The 18,713-nt window shown below is 33.5% G+C and overlaps 1 pseudogene; it reads left to right on the forward strand.

Moving 5' to 3' along the window:
* Positions 1–18,713, forward strand: part of LOC149555954 (fatty acyl-CoA reductase 2, chloroplastic-like) — a 103,499-nt pseudogene that overhangs the window by 30,535 nt on the left and 54,251 nt on the right.

Below are 18,713 nucleotides of genomic sequence, written 5' to 3' on the forward strand. Positions count from 1 at the left end.
GGTAGTAGTGAAATACCACTTGAAGTTTCAGATTTACTAGGGGAGTTTGGAGATATTATCTCTGATAATGTTCTAGATGGATTGCCACCAGTAAGGCAAATTAGTCATCAGATAGATCTGATTCCAGGAGCTAGTTTTCCTAACAAGGCCGCTCACAGGATGACTCCTAGTGAAATAGAGGAGCTAAATAGACAGGCTCAGGAGTTGTTGAGGAAGGGCTTGATTCGAGAGAGCCTGAGTCCATGTGCAGTACCTGCAGTACTCGCACCAAAGAAGGATGGAGAGTGGAGGATGTGTACAGATTCTTGAGCTATAAATAGGATAACCATCAAGTATCGGTTTCCTTTGCCAAGGATGGATGATCTTATGGATTGCTTGAGTGGAGCTCAGTACTTGACAAAGATAGATCTCAAGAGTGGCTATCATCAGATACGGATTCGAGAAGGAGATGAGTGGAAAACAGCCTTCAAGACCAAGGAGGGTCTTTATGAGTGGTTAGTCATGCCCTTTGGATTGACGAACGCCCCAAGCACCTTCATGCGGCTCATGAATGAGGTACTTAAGAAGTTCTTGGGAAAAATTTTTATTGTCTATTTGGATGATATTTTAATTTTCAGCAAAACTTTGCAAGAACATTTACTGCATATTCGTAGTATCCTTGAAAGGCTAAGGGAAGAGAAACTGTTAATTAATCTGAAGAAGTGTATCTTTGCAAAAAGGGAGTTAGTCTATTTGGGGTTTGTTATATCACCCAAAGGTCTCAAAATGAATCCGAAGAAGGTAAAAGTCATCTTGGAATGGCCTACTCCAAGGTCTGCTACTGAGGTAAGATCATTTCATGGTCTGGTTAGTTTTTACAGGAACTTTATTAAGAATTTCAGTGGCATATGTGCACCCCTAACTGATACAATAAGAGGGGATAGAAAAGAGTTCAAATGGACTGCAACAGTTGCGAGAAGTTTTGAATTGCTGAAGAAGAAGGTAACAGAACAACCTGTGTTGGCACTTCCAAATTTTAGAAAGGTTTTCCAGGTGGATTGTGATGCCAGTGGCAACACTATTGGGGTTGTATTAGGCCAAGAAGGTAAGCCTATTGCATATTTTAGTGAAAAATTGAACGATGCAAAGAAGAAGTATTCTGTTTATGATCAAGAGTTCTATGCAATAGTTCAGGCCTTAAAGAAATGGAGGCATTATTTATTGCCAAAGGAATTTGTTTTGTATACTGATCATCAGGCATTACAGTACCTAAATAGCCAAGGTAAATTGAACCAGAGGCATATGAAGTGGGTAGAGTTCTTGCAGAGTTATACATTTGTGTTGAAGCATAGAAGTGGAAAATCTAACAAGGTTGCAGATGCACTAAGTAGGAGACAGTTTTTGCTTATAGTAATGCAGGTTGAAGTAGTTGGGTTTGATGAACTCAAAAATTTGTACCCCGAGGATCCTGATTTTGCTGAAGCATGGAAAGCTTGTAAAGAACCTGTTGTTGTGGATAGAACCAAGTGGTTAGACTATTTGAATCAGGATGGCATTTTGTTCAAAGGTAGTCAATTGTGCATTCCAAGGAGTTCCATGAGGGAAAATCTGATTAAGGAGAAACACAGTGGAGGGATGGTAGGACACTTTGTTCGAGATAAGACCATTGCCATTCTTAGAGAACATTATTTGTGGCCTCAAATTTCACAAGATGTGAAGAAGTTTGTACAGAGTTGCTAGGTTTGTCAAGTTGCCAAGGGTTTTAGTCACAATACTGACGTATATCAGCCATTGCCTATTCCATTGAGGCCATGGGAGGACATAAGTATGGATTTTGTTCTTGGATTTCCAAGGACACAAAGGGGTAATGACTCAACATTCATGGTGGTTGATAGGTTCTCCAAAATGGTACATTTCATTCCATGCCACAAAACTCATGATGATGTCCATATTGCAGACTTGTTTTTTCAAAGAGGTGGTAAGACTACATGGTCTTCCAAGGAGTATAGTTTCTAACAGAGATACTAAATTTGTGGGGTATTTCTAGAGGACATTGTGGAAAAAGTTGAGAATAGACTTGAAATTCAGTTCCACGCATCACCCACAAAATGCCGGCCAAACAAAAGTTTGGGCAATTTGCTGAGATGTTTAGTTGGGGATAAGCCCAAGGGATGGAATTTGATTTTACCACAAGCAGAGTTTGCTTACAATAACTCTATAAATAGGATTACTGGAAAATCACCATTCCAAATTGTATATGGAAATAGCCCAAGGAATGCACTAGAATTGAGGAAGATAGAGCAAAGGGAGAGGACAAGTGTTGAAGCGGAAGAATTTGCTTAATATATCAAGCGTCTACATGAGGAGGTTCAGGCACACATTACCAAGATGAATCAAGAGTATAAAGCTAGGGCTGATCAAAGGAGAAGACATAAGGAATTCCAAGTAGGGGATCTAGTCATGGTGCACTTATGAAAAGAAAGATTTCTAGCCGGTACTTACAACAAGCTGAAAATGAAGAAATTTGGCCCTTGCAAAATTTTGAAGAAACATGACTCAGGAAATGCATATGAGGTGGAGCTGCCAGATGGTATTCACGTTTCTCCCATTTTCAACAATACAAATTTAACAGAGTATCATGATGATGGTGCAGATGAGGATCTGGTGTTAGAGCCATGTCCGATTCCTACTTCTAAGAAGGAGGAGATAGAAGACATTCTAGATCATTGTGTGGGTAGGAGTACCAGAAATAGGCAGTATGAAGAGTATTTGGTCAAATGGAAAGGACGACCGATCGAGGACTCAACTTGGATTTCAACAGCTGAGGTTTCCCATTTGGGATTTCCTCTACCATTCATAAAGTGACAAGGTCACTTTTCAATCTACCCTAGGTGTCTGATGTAGGAGCATCTAGAGGTATAAGGGTAATCCTGTGTCAACCAAAAAAAATACTTAGACTTAGTTTCTGTTTCATGTGTTTTCATTTTTGGATACCCATTTGGGTCAAATAAAAGTTTCAACTCTCACAGTTCCACTATCAGTGTTCGTGTAAATCTCAAAAAAATAGGAGTATGTAATTGAGCCATCATTTTGATGAACTAGGAGGTGTAAATTGGCTAGATGAATGTAATTGTAATTTAGAGCATTCTAAAAAAAGAATCAGGTCAAAAGGCCCCACGGTTTGAAAGTTATTGCAATTTTTTGAGTTGTTGAGACCTCTTAAGAATGCTTCAAAGTCAGGTTAGGGGCATTAAATGACCTCGAAAAGGGCCTAAAAATTGGGGATGAGCGAAGCTAGTCCATAGGGCTATAGAGCGCTTCAAGAGCTTTTCGAAAATGTAAACGGTTCGTCAATCAGAGCTATGGTTCAAAAGTTATGCCTCCCAGAAGTTCAGTTACCGTTTCTAGATTCTTCTAGATTTGCGTTGACTTCTAACGCATCTTTTGGAACCTTCTATTTGGTCGGTGGATACCTACTAGCACTTTCTAGAATGGACTCCTAGTCCTTAACCCTCCGGGGTCTATTTAAGGAGATTTCTGGCATTGTAAAAGGCAGTTCGGAGTGGAGTTTGAGAGGAGGTACTGAAAGGAGAAATTATCTCCACATTTATGCTATTGTAAGCCCTTAGGGCGTGTTTTGAAGTTTATTTTCTCTGTACTGAATGTACTAGCTTATTTTTTAGTTAATACAATTTCCCTTTTCTATTGTGTCCATTCTATTCTTGGGTTGTGTCCCCATCAAGTGGTATCAGAGCTGGTTTTCCTGAGTGTGTAGACAGAGCGCCGAATGTGAGGCAATTTGCACCAGGACTGTGTGGTTGTGGGTTTGAGTTAAGAAGATGCCTCCACGAAGAGAGCATGGTGGAAGGGCCATAGCTATTAATCTTGAGGAGGTTAGAGCCCTCCAAAGGCAGGTACAAGCATTGCAGGAGGAGCTCCTTAGAGGAGCAACTGTGGTTGCAGGTGATGAAAGTGAAGATGACAACGAAGAAGATGAAATTGGACCAGAAGGGGAATTTGACAGGGAAGTTCTGAATCATGCAGAAGAAAGGCTTTTTAGGGCCATTACTAAGTTTGGGAAAAGACCTACAATTGAAGTGGGTGTATTTTAAGGAAATCTGAAACCAGATGAGTTGATCAATTGGATCAATGAACTGGAAGAATACTTTGAGTATGAGGATATCAGGGACCAAGATAGGGTTAAGCTTACAAAGGCCAAAATGAAAGGCCATGCCAAAATATGGTGGCAAGAGGTCCAATTGGAAAGAAACAGAAGAGGAAAGGAGAAGATCACAAGATGAGATCACATGGTGGACAAATTGAAGAAGCAGTTCATTTCTGTGGACTATGAGCTTGATTTGTTTAAGAAGATGCATGGGTTAAAGAAAGCAAGAAGATCAGTCCAAGAATATACGGAGGAATTTTATTGACTCTTGATTAGAGCGGGGCATGCAGAAGCAAATAAGGAGAAGGTTGCTCATTATATCAGTGGGTTGCGACCTAGCATCCAGGAGGAATTAAGTTTGGTAAGAATGACCAGCGTTGAAGAGACATACCAGTTTGCCCTACGAGTTGAAGAGAAGCTGAATAAAAGGTTTGAAGGAAGACAAAGAGGGCGTGGTCAAGGAGGAAGGGGAAGCAGTAGATCATCTGGAGGCCACAATGAATCCCAGAAGAAAAATGAAGATGTGGGTACTAGCAGGAACCAGAGGAATGAGGGTTTCAAGCGTTCTCATGATCAAGACTTTGGAAATCAGAGAGGAAGAGGTAGAGGATGTGAACAAGGAAGAGGAGGCTTACGTGGTACCTGTTTCCATTGCAATGAAGAAGGTCATCGTGCCTTTGAATGCCCTCAACAACAAGGAAGGACAGATAGGAGAGCTGAGGGCCAAGCTAGGGTTGCTCATGTGGATGAGGATGCACAATCATCACATTCAGAGGATGCAGAAAGAGGAGAGACCTTGGTAAATGAAAGAGTCCTACTAAGTGGTGAGATTGAACTAGGACAACAGAGGAGTTTGTTCCGTACCAGATGCAATTGTGAGGATAAATGTTGTGAGGTGATCATTGATGGTGGTAGCACTGATAACTTGGTATCAGAAGAGATGGTCTCTAAGCTAAAGCTCAAGAGGGAGAAACATCCCTAGCCCTATCGAATTGCTTGGGTAAAAGATGATCATAAGGTCCTAGTAAGTGAACAGTGTTTAGTGAAATTCAAAATTGGGAGTTACCATGATGAAGTTCTCTATGATGTTATTTCAATGGATGTTTTCCATCTATTGTTGGGTAGACCATAAGATGACTCAGGAAATGCATATGAGGTGGAGCTGCCAGATGGTATTCACATTTCTCCCATTTTCAACATTGCAGATTTAACAAAGTATCATTATGATGGTGCAGATGAGGAGCTGGTGTTAGAGCCATGTCCGATTCCTGCTTCTAAGAAGGAGGAGATAGAAGACATTCTAGATCATTGTGTGGGTAGTGTAGAACAAGAATCTTAGTGTGCAAAGAACATTAACATTAAAGAAAACATTCACAAACTAAAACTATATTCACATATGAGATTAGACAAAACAAACAAATTAAAGAATGCAAACCCAAAAAAGGAAACACTCCATGCTTTCTTGATTCTGTAGATGTGTCCTTTTGCTGTGGATGTATGCTCAAGATGCTCAAAAGATGCTTCAATGGAGATGGGTAATGGCAAATTGGTAGCTTTGTGAGCTCTCAATTTGGCATTATAAGGGTAAGATTGATGGCTTTGGTTCTCAAAATAGCATGGTAACTTTAGGTCAAAGATTGTTGATGAAATGGCTTTGGATGGGATTCAATTTATAGGCTAAGGGGTAGAGGGATGGAGGGCTTAGATGCAAGGATGGATGAAGGCTTAAGGAGGGATAGGATGCACTCAAAGGAGAGCACATGGATTGTGCTTGTTTAGCACCAATGGGAAGGTGACACTTGTCACAAGGAGGATGAGTGTGAGAGGGTAGGGTAAAGGGTTGGTTAAAGGCATGATGAGTGGGGTTGAGTATGTAAGAGGGATGTAAGAGGAATGAGTGTGGAAGAGGGAAGAGTGTGGAAGATGGGTGTAAGAGTCATGAATGGGCTTGTAAGAGTCTTTTATGTTTTGTAAGAGCACTCATGACTTAGTGGTTGGTTTTTTTGAGGGGAGACTTTGGTTTGGATTAGGAAAGTCTTAAACTTGTTTAAGGAATGTGACAACATTAGGGGGTGGATTAGGCTTGGGTTTAGGATTAGATTAGGGATGTTAGAGATGTGCAAGTGGATGGCATTAATGAGGGTGGGTGAGTTAGTGGCTAAGTTTGGTTAGTATGGGTGGATGGGGTGGATTAGGCTAAATGGAAGATTAGAGATAGGTTAGGGGTTTTTGAATTTGAGGATTTCATTTATCAAATAGATTTATTTAATAAATGGGGATTTTTGGAATTAGATAGGAGAAAAGGATTTAATTGATAAATAATAGATTATTTGATTTATCAATTAGGACTATAGATGATTAATTAAATTAATCAACTAGGGATGGAAAAGGATTAATTAAATAAGAATTTAATTAATGATGCCTTTAGAGATGGCTAAATTAGATTACCAAAGCAGTGCAATCAAATTTAGGTGTCTACAGGTAGGAGTACCAGAAATAGGCAGTATGAAGAGTATTTGGTCAAATGGAAAGGACGATCAATCGAGGACTCAACTTGGATTTCAACAGTTGAGGTTTCCCATTTGGGATTTTCTCTACCATTCATAAAGTGACAGGGTCACTTTTCAATCTACCCTGAGTGTCTGATGTAGGAGCATCCAAAGGTATAAGGGCAATCCTGTGTCACCCAAAAAAAATACTTAGACTTAGTTTCTGTTTCATGTGTTTTCATTTTTGGATACGCATTGTGGTCAAATAAAGGTTCCAACTCTCACAGTTCCACTATCAGTATTCGTGTAAATCCCAAAAAAATAGGAGTGTAATTGAGCCATCATTTTGGTGAACTAGGAAGTGTAAATTGGCTAGATGAATTTAATTGTAATTTAGAGTATTCCAGGAAGAGAATCAGGTCAAAAGGCCCCATAGTTTGAAAGTTATTGCAATTTTTCGAGTTGTGGAGACCTCCTAAGAATGCTTCAAAGTCAGGTTAGGGGCATTCAATGACCTCAAAAAGTGCTGAAAAATGGGGGATGAGCAAAGCTGGTCCATAGGGCTATAGAGCGCTTTGAGAGCTTTCCGAAAATGTAAACAGTTCGTCAATCGGAGCTACGGTTCAAAAGTTATGCCTCTCGAAAGTTCAGTTACTATTTTTGGATTCTTCTAGATTTGCTTCGACTTCTAACGCAGCTTTTGGAACCTTCTATTTGGTCGGTGGATGCCTACTAGCACTTTCTAGAATGTACTCCTAGTCCTTAACCCTTCGGGGTCTATTTAGGGAGATTTTTGGCATTGTAAAAGGCAGTTCGGAGTGGAGTTTGAGAAGAGGTACTGAAAGGAGAAATTATCTCCACATTTATGCTATTGTAAGCCCTTAGGGCATGTTTTGAAGTTTATTTTCTCTGTACTGAATGTACTAGCTTATTTTTCAGTTAATACAATTTCCCTTTTCTATTGTGTCCATTATGTTCTTGGTTTGTGTCCCCATCAACACCTCCTTGATTTCCTAGAATGAACCTTATACCATACAAATCTTTGTTGGCATATTCCACAAGAAGAGTTGTTGGTATTTGTTAACTAGGTCAAGTATATACTCTCGTATTAAAGTGCATTGTCAAAGGAGTGTTAAAAATTAATTCTAGTATGTGTTGGTCAAACTATTGGGGACAATTTAGATGATATGGATATAATGTTAAGTAATCTTTATACAAGTACACGTATAGATATGTGTATAGATGGGATTCACTATGTCAAGGTATTTTGAAATGTGATGTTGTGAGTTGATGTAGGTATAGTGTGGTATGAGTTCATATATTCATGAAATAAGGTGAGTTTAAATGGAATAAGATTCAATATAGGAACATGTTTGAGATTTTGATACATGCATATTTGTTGAGTTTATATGTTATTTACAAAAGGTTGATGCAAGTCAAAAATGAGTTAAATACTTCAACATAATGTTCCTTATAGTCTTAATATAGAAAAATAATTTAAGGTTTGGAGTTAAGTTATTACAATATAAGTTTCTAGTTCATGTCACCAAATTGACAAGAATTTGTAATAGTTCATGACACTAGTGCTCAAGAATTTTTATTTGCATATTTAATAGAAAAAAATGACATGAACTTTATTTGTCTCACTTAATAATGTATAGTGTTGAGTATTCTTCATTTTATTCATTGAGGAATACTAAAGACTTCTATGTACTTTCTATGATACATGGGTGAGTTATTTGAAGTTTCAAAATATATTTTCAAATTCTAATGGTGAATTGTTTTGATAGAAATTGATGAGATGTTCTCTATAAAGGAAGGCAAAGAATAATTAATAATAAAATGAATAATACACAACAATATATGTAACAATTTTATATACCCAGCATATATGAACTTGATGAGATGAGAGTTTATGATAAGACAAGGGAAGAATAAAAATCATATCTAAATGGTGAGTCTATAGATTGTATCATTGCAAAACAAATATGTATTCTTTAGATTTTGATATGTTTGTAATTACTGATCAAAATTTTGATGAAAATGATTAGGGAAATTTGGGAAAGAGAACATTGAAATTTTGGAAGTGTTTATGACCAAGTTGTGGTCTCTAGAGTTGATATGTGTATGCGTAGATAGGTCATTTTCAATTTGTATTGCAGCTAAATACAAAATGATCAAAAAATATTAGAGAGAAAAAGTAAACCTTTATATTTTCTTTGATTTGTATTTTTTTTTTAACTCAAGTTGGCACTCCTACCCTTGTAAGGGATTCATGGTCCTAAGGTTGGTGCCTAAATGTAATCAATGAGACTTTTATATTGCTAGTGATGTTTGGAATTGGTGGTCCTAAATTGTAACCAGTTAAGGTTGTTGCAAGTGAGGCTTAAAGAAGTTGATCTTTAGAGTGGTTTTTTACCCTTCAAGAATTTTCCACTCAAATTTTTAAATGTTATGTGATGTGTTCATATTGTTCTACTTTATTGTGGTTTATTTTATGCATTTATGTTCATAATATTTCTAACTAGTTAAGGTTTTTGCAAGTGAGGCTTATAGAAGTTGATCTTTAGAGTGGTTTTTTACCATTCAAGAATTTTCCACTCGTATTTTTAAATCTTATGTGATGTGTTCATATTGTTCTACTTTATTGTGGTTTATTTTATGCATTTCAGTTCATAATATTTCTACTACAAACAAAGATATGTTGTGACTCATTAATTTTAAGTTTTACTAGGTAAAGAATTTGATTATTATAGACTAATGATTCACCCTCCCTCTTAGTGGTTTGAGGTATTCCAAAAATCTCTTTACTTTATTTGACTATGATTTTTTTGTTCTTTAACTTCATGTGCCTCCTCTTCTTGAATTTTTTTTTACCACAAATTATCTATCAACATGCATGTCCTACTCAAATTTGATAGTCTCTTTTATTAAATTGTCCCAACAAATTCTATAAAAAAATGCAATCTATCCAAACTTGTTTATAAGTTTACAAAAAAATTGTTCCCTCTATGAAGTTCCTTAAGAATTAAAATTAATTTAGAAACTTAAATTCAAAGACTACGATTAAAATGCTCTTTCAAATATTTAATAAAAAGGGTGATCTTTTTGAAGATCTCAAAATAGGATGTTAGTGAAATATTTAGTAACCAGTATCTTTATTTAGATGATGGTGTGATATATTTGGTAAATTGTTTCCTTTCCATATAGTGGGCCTTCTTCTATTTTGAGATTTCATTGCCTTTGGCAGATGGCTAAACAATGATGAGAAGTAGATTTGAAACTGATGATGAATTAATGTAAGATAAAACTCTCCCCAATCATAAAGGAAGAAAAACATGCATAAAGGGATGCTCATCTTGGACATGCTTAAGGATGAAATACAATAGTGGGTCTAATAAGACATTGTGTGAGTTTAGTTATGGGTAGGGTTTGGTATTATTATTTGTCTTGTTGGTCTACCCAATTTTGTGTGTTTGGGTTTTTTGATGAACGGTAATGATCTTGTAATTTAGATGGTTATTTAGTTGCTCTGGTTTGGGGTCTTCTTTTGTAGTTTGATGAGCATGGTGAGAGGTTGGGGTAGAAGTTGATTGAAGCCTTTCAATCCAATGTAGTGGATATTGAAAACTTTTTGTAACATCCTTTTACAAAATAACAAAAATACGAACTATATTACTGATCAAAAGAAAATTAATCCAAAAGTAAATAGCAAATTTGAGTGATCACACACTTGGCGACTTACTCTATATAATCTTCTAACATTGGAAATATCAATTTTATTCATCCATTTTCAACCTATTATCCCAACTTTTCCATAACTCAACCATCGCCCTCCCCTTTTTTTACTTCACAATCTTAAATTCCTTGTAGTAGGAAAACTTTATAGAAATTTTCAACATATTACTAGCACTTTAGCCAATAGGAGGTGCAAAGGATGTGCCGATAGGTATTAAATTTTAAATCATAATGGTAAGTTTCCATTAATAAAATCAAGTGTCTAATACTCTAAATGGGAAGAGAACTTAATCAAGTACATCAAATGTCTAGGAATTCATAAAATGTGTGAAGTGTATGAAGCTAGAAGAGGTAAAAGAAATTAATTACCCTAAATAGTATATTGATGGTTGAGATAAAACGTTATTTTTTAAGAAAGAAAGTAGACTTATATAATATTGTTTTGAGGTATCATTTTACATACATACTTAATGGTAGAAGGAAGCATTGTATACAACATAACTCATTGTGGTATAGTTGAACATAAAGTGTTGTCACACTTTATTCATGTACAACTTCCCAAAAATTTAAAGCATTGGAGTTGATTGGAACTTTATAGTGAATGCTCTATATGTAGGAATATGTATATTTTGTTTCCTCTCACTACAACAACTAGTGAGCCTATGGAAGAGAAGAAGATCAAATAGTCAAGAAATAAGTAGTAATCTTTATTGACAGAAGGAAGAAAAAAAAAGTTGAGAATTTGGAAAGAGAGATGAAAGTAATAGTGCATACCCAAAATCAATGTGAGATCACAAGTAGTTTAGCTTCTTCTTTCTTTCTAATAATGTTGTAAAAATCCATTTTCATTTTCATTGATGTTCATTAGTTTAAGCATTTCATGATTGATTTTAAGTTTATCTATGGAAGATATAAAGCCTTATAGGTATTAATGGGCTTTACAATAATGCCCCTAGAATGAATCCTTGCAAAATTAAAGTTACTCGCAAAATTATAACATGTTTATATAAGAGTGTATCAAAGTGACATTTATGATTCTATCCAAAGGAGGTTTTAATATTTTCTATTTTAACATATTTATAACCTTATGGAAAGATATAAAGCTTAAGAATTCTTCCATAATTTATAGTAACACGTTAACATGTAATCTATAATAAGACAATTGAAAAATATGGTCTCGTAACTTCTTTTATTTATACCTATTATCTTATGTAAGCAACTATTGGGAAAAGATAATTAATACTCTTATACGAAGATAGCTGAGTTGAATTAAGTTTATTAGTTCCTACCTATATACAGGAAGGGAACTAATGTTTTCACTAAACCCTCCCAATTAATTTTTAAAACAACGAAAAATTAACATTCTGAAGTATAAAATGTTTTATTTTTTAAATATATTTCTATACAAACATTTATGATTTTTTATTGGTTGATACCAATTTTCTTGGGACAATGTTTTTTTTACACAAAAAATGACAATAATAAAATTCTAGAATCCAAGTTCTAGTATTTCTTTGCCTAGTGTCTGGGAAATGTTGATCAAAACGACCACCAAAATGGCACAAATTGCTCTATTTGGTCGCTTATTGTCTATAAATGTTTTTTTTCTGAGAGATTACTAGTGTCTCTAGGGTTTAGTGAATAAATACATTAATTATGGAGATCAAAGATCTATTTGATTCAATGGAGAATGGGGAAATAAGTCCATTTGCATACCATATGATGTGGGTAGTGAGGTTTTATGCCATTGATGGCTCTATTGAACCCCAATTTCCTCAATTGTTGGACTTGATTCTTCACAATCAGTCGGTAGATGGTTCCAAGGGTGTTTTGCTTGCACTATTGAATGAAGCTAGACATTTTGGTTTGGATCTTCCTTACAAGCTACCCATCATCTCACAAATAAACGAAAAGAGGGACTTGATATTAAAAATTAGAATTCTACCTCATTTTTTGTTGTAACTATTAATGATGGATCTTTCTTTAAGGCACAATTATAAACCAAATGATAAAATTCATTGAATAAGATTATGTGAATCAGAGCATATGTTGAAGAGCTCCTTATATGTCCCACATGTTGCATTGTCTGGAAGGTATACAAGAAATAGCCAATTGAAAAACTATCCTACAATGCAAGAATTATTTTATTGGACTGTGAGAGGCAATGACTTTTTTTAATCGAAGCTTGAAAATCAAGAAAGTGTGAGGCAAATTTCTTATGTGAAAATTTGATACATAATAGAACTACATATTCTTACAAATTCAAAATAGACTGAAATGGATGTAGGGGTTTCTAAAAGCCTTGGAAACTAGAGGCATTGAGAATAGTGATGATGGAAGAGGGGAGAGATCACTTTATGTAGTGGGTCTGGCCCTATTTTTCTACCTTTATTCCAATGTCACTTTATATTTTTGAGCTTGAAATGTTAAGATCTTAGAGACATGGATAGTTGTGTTTTATTTTCCCTTTCAGAGTAATGACATATTCTAGCTTCATGAATTCCAACTTCATTCTATTGAAGAGAATATTTTTATTTTGGCTCGGTCTAAGGCCATGACTTCAAGATTTTTTGAGAATGGGAATTTAATTAATTTGTTATCAAAAATTATATAGCATAATCTTTACCAAACTCTCAACAAAAGAATTTAAAATTTGGAAAAGTTAAAATTTAATTGCTCAAAGCATAAATTTATCTTGATAGAGAAAAGCTTCATCTTTATCAATATTTCTCAAAGGATTAACCAACAAACTTGCAAAAGTTTCATTTATTCATAAACCTAAAATAGAATATTTTAAGTGAAACATATATTTTGAAAAGACAGAAAATTTAAATTATAAGTAAAAGTTATATTTTAACAAAAATGCTATAAACAATTTGATTATTAATTTCAATATGATTGTATTAGAAAAAATTGAGAACAATGTTAATTATAATGACAATATTTTCATATTTATTAATTACTTCTATTCAAATTTTCATCATTACTTTATTAAAATAAAATTAATTAATAATGAATTATTTCAAATTATTTTTTAAGCATTGCTATGTTGGATTAGTTAGTCATTGTCCCCCATTAAATATTTTTTAAATTACTTCATTTAAAATAACTTATTTAAAATTTACTTCATCTTTTTCTTATAAATTTAATACTATATATTATTAAAAATTAAAATATACTTCATCAATAGCATAAGACGACTCAAGATCTCCTAGGACTCTTGCTATACAATGGAGATGCTTTACTAATTTCCTTGTAATTAAGATGTTTTTATTAACAAAACATTTAGAGCTTATTATTCCTAAGCCAAGAGTGATAGTTAACTCTAATTTTTAACTTAATTCAACTATGACATGATATCATGTCTATGAAAAATGTAAAATAGTAATATAAATCTAATTTCGTCAGTGTATAGTTGACTCTTTCTTTATACCCATAATATAAAAGTATAGATAAAGCTTTACATTTATAAACGCATGACTATGATTTTTTAGAATCTACATAAGATCCATTATTGAATAAATTTTTCTTGTAATGAATTATAAAGAGCCATGGTTGAAGTAAGTCAAATATATATATATATATATATATATATATATATATATATATATATATATATATATATATATATATATATATATATATATATACCCATAATATATTATAAAGTAGATTCTAGAGAGGAATCAAAATATTATTAATTTTCTCATATAAATATTCATATGGTTGTATTGCTATTTTTAATTTAAGCATTTTAACTTGAAGATATCTTAATTATACAAAACTAAATATAATACTCTTAATTTGTTTGTACTAAGATTTTTTTACAGTTCTTAAGTCATTTACATTAGGTACTATTTTTGTTACAGTAGGAATATTATTTATTAATTAAATATTTATATGTATTATTATGATTCTTTAGTCATTTATATTTTATGAGCTTGCTTGCTTTGGTTGTTACAAAGATTACGTTAGTTTTATATATAATATCCAAATGTCATTGCAAATAGAAATTTGTTATCTAAATTTTAACAATTAGATAGATTTCTTCAAAATTTCTTATATAATGATAAAAAGGATAGGGACAATTAGCTAATATTGTAATTGCTAAAATTAAGAAAAACGGATATCTTAAACTTAGAAAGCTATGTCAACATTTCTAAAATGTGAAAGTCACCACAAGATAATAAATAGAAAACTTGTCTATCACTTGAAATATTTCACAAATTCTCATTAAGGTAGTGCCATTTTTTATACCCATAAAGGTATTACAAGTCAGTTTTATGGGATAGTTTTTAACACTTTTCAAACAATTTAGGTACTCACCAAAAAATAAATAGTAATTATTCATAGGCATGATTAACTTATGTAATAATTTTTAAAAATAATAGAATAACCTACCTAGAAACATGTCTTGCTTCTATTTCCCTATGTGTAGTACTTGCATCTCAACTCTTTTGATATCTTCAAACTCTTCACCTATTTTATGGTAGGCATTAGAATCAATCAAGAAAGGCGAAAAAATAGGCGTATAATTTTGCAGTTAAATTTGCAAATCAAATTAGATATCATTGAAAGAAAAAAGAAAAAACTATAGATAAAAAAATAGAAAATAAAAACTATAGAATAAATAATCTATTAATCATTGACTATGCATTTACAATCTGCATAACATGGCATTCTTTATACAAAACACAAATCTTATTTGAAATATTAAACTATGGTGAGGGTACTCCTAGTTATCTCTAACGTAGGCAGTAAACTAGCCTTACACTCAAGCTCACCATAGAAAGACACATGAACTCCAGAACTTATGGAAAACATTTAGTTAGAAACATGCAATTGAAATTAATGTATGTGAGTTGGAATCAATCACCAACACCCCCATTAATTCTAACTAAGGAGAAAGAAAATCCTAATAAAAAATGAAGAGGAAAGAGGAGGAAAGAGGCAAAACACAGTGAAAATAACCCTTGTGCCCCCCGGTCCCCTCGCCCTCAAAATAGATGTTAATAAAGCAAGAGATCTATTGTACTATAGTTTCTTTCAACCAAAGAAGATCTGTAGGAAAGTGAAATGGAAGAAAAGATAGATCCCTTCCTAAGCTTGTAATCAATTGTAGATACTTGAAACTTGTGCAAAAGATGGTCCATGAGCTTCAAATAATGTTCTCACATTTAGGAAGAAATAAAACTAAAAATATTGAAACCTCAAGATATATAATGCCTTTGAAAACTTCTCCATGGTCTCGTTATTGATCTTGAAACAACTACAATATGTTAGAAACTGATGTAGAACATAATCATAAGACATATTTATCACCTTAGAATGAAAATAGATCTCCTCAAAATACTGTGCAAATTTATCCAAACTCATATCAATCTGTAAAGAATGACCATGTAGAGAAGGAAGAAGAGGGTCAAAAGGTGTTGGTCCCAACCAGTACTAAGAGGGGGGTTGAATCAGTATTGAATCTAAAGCTAGTTACTATCTTAGACATTCTTAAAAAACTAAACAATATTCATCTAATAGTTAAAGCAATGATATATACAATAAAATAGAAGTATATAAACTCCTACAAAAAAAAATTCATCAAATAACACAAATTTTTATGCAAAAACCCTCTATGAGAGCATGAAAACCACGGTGGGGATAATATTTCCACTAGCCTTTTAGTGCAGCTAAAAGGTTTCCTAGTTAAGAGCTACAACTTGTTCCTTGTGAGGACACATCCAGTTAAGAATGTTTGTAACATTTTAGGATTACAATTAGCCTGTTAAGGCTACCATGTTAAAGGATTCTGATACTCCTTCCGAGAGGTGTTGTAACGCCCCACCAGGGAACCCAAAATAAATTAACCTAAACTTTCACTAAGTTTGCCAAACATTTTTTTGTAAAGATAATAACATCAACAGATAAGATAGCAGAAGCAATAACAACAAGAGATAAAATATAGCGGAAGCATTAACTCACATAACCAACAGGTGGATCATAAATAGATTACAATTCTTAAGGTTACGTGACTTTGAATCACATTTAAGTCTTATTAATATTAAAACCAAAACCAATATATACCACAACCATATAAAAGAATACATTTAAATAATATACAATTATATAAGATGTCACTTGGGATAAATAAAATGCACAATCATCCATTGTACAAGTCACAGGGTATGAAAGGCTGAAATAATATACATCATGAAATAGATTGCATCTTCTTGTAAGATCTATGAAATCAAATATAAAACCATATATCATAGAAATACAAGATCAGATAAAAAGGAACATCTGAACAAACACATCCAGCAATTACATCCAACAGTCGGATCTCAATGGTATAAGAAAATGCACTACCAAATGACCTCGTGGAACCTAAATGGCCCACTCCCACCATGCTAAGGAGATAAACTCAAGTCCGAATGGATAACAAAAACAAAATTCAAAACCAACATCTAGGTTCAAGGAATCACTTGAAAGAAAACTATCTCAAAGGGTACCAAGGCACAAGTATCAACTAATCCTAGAGGCAACATAGACACGCAAGAAATCTACTATGCAAGTGGGAAGGGGTCATCACATGATCCAACTCTAAGGTTACCATGATATCCTTTTAATACTTTGGATCCCCTAATTCCTCTATGTGGAATCGATATCCTTTCGTATTGACAAGGCAGACTAACAAGTTAGCTCTAAGGTTACCACGGTAGTCTTTTAATACTTTAGACCCCTTAGTGACTTTCTGTGGTACCAATATCTTATTAATTCATTTTAAACCTATTTAATGAAATGTTGTCACTTATTAAAATAACCTGCTACAATGGGTTACCTGTTAGCCGCTTTAGGGCTTTGGCATCCATTGCAAGCCAATTCCCAATATGACATACAAAAAACCTACCCTAAGCTCAACAAAAGAAAAAGATCTCAAATGACTATAAACCATACACCAGTTCTTTAAAAAGCAACTGGAAAGGACTAAAATGTTAATGATCATAATCACAAATTCCACCAATACAATCATCCTAACAGGACTGATCCAAATTCAAGTACACATAAATCAAATCCATGTCATAACATGACATCACCAAAAAAATCATTTAATCGCCTCAATCCTATACAAGAAACTAGGAAGCAATCCAAAGATAACCGATCAAAGACTCAAAAGTTATATAAGGAAAGTCACACCATTCATCTCAGTTCTACACAAGAAACTAGAAAGCATATCAAAACATCTGGTCAAACTCATCACATCACACACATCACACATCACCATGGTCAGGTATAAAAGATCATAACCAAAACATCATCATGACATCACAACACAAAACCCCCAAGCCTTAGGTAAACATCCTAACTAGCCAAAGCTAAGTCAAACCTGAAACCCAACATCAATAAACCACACATTGCATATAATACATATAAAATTACTTTCATATCTCATTAGGTTTTGGAAAACACACAAGTTTAATTTTCACTATAGGTTTTCAAGCTTTTAGTTTCATTTTCAAAACACAAGGATTAAATAACAACTAGGGTTCAATTTTCTTTTCCAAGTATGACTCTTTATAGAATTTTCAATTTTAATCAAGGTTCATGTTTCCATTTCTCTAGTTGAAAAATTCACTATAGTTTTTAGGTTCACTAGAATCCCAGACGATTCAACAATTCATATAAAGTCATTTAAACATTGTTTCATAGTTCAATCAATTTACAAAACAAAAGAGTTTGGTAAACAAAACACAAGAGTTTGGTAAACATACACATTGTTAATTACTATGGTTTCAAGTTTTTATTTTCTAAAGAAAAAACAAGGTTTGATATACAATTAGGTTTCAATTATCATCTTTTCAAAGTATCAAGATTTATAAGATTTTTGAATAATAAAATCTCCCTAGAATTAAACTCGTTTTCATATAAAATTGTTCCGTCAAGTGAAACTTGTTTTACCAAAATAATCATTTTTCTCAATTAGAATTATCAATTCTACTTCCCAAATACATTTTCACAATTAAATCTTTAGTTTAAAAGAAAATTATTAAAATTAATAATCATTATTAAATTATCAAAGATCATAATTATTTATTTATTAATAACTTATGGGTATGTGCGGGATCATGGTGTGCCAAAAAGTGGCGATGTGAAAAAAATAGAGTTTGAAGACGTCTAAAAGCGCTTCAAAATCCACTCTAACATTTTTTCACCTATCAAGTACCAAACCTGAAAAGTAAGGCCCAAGCCTTATCAAATATCCGATCTCATATCGCATATTCGATCTCATATTGGATATCAGCTACTAGCGACAAAAAAATTGGAGGGAAAAGCAAATTTGTGAGTTATATAAC

Source organism: Cupressus sempervirens, chromosome 5 (genome assembly GCF_028749045.1).
Source record: "Cupressus sempervirens isolate cs-2001-9-10 chromosome 5, ASM2874904v1, whole genome shotgun sequence".
NCBI lineage: Eukaryota > Viridiplantae > Streptophyta > Pinopsida > Cupressales > Cupressaceae > Cupressus > Cupressus sempervirens.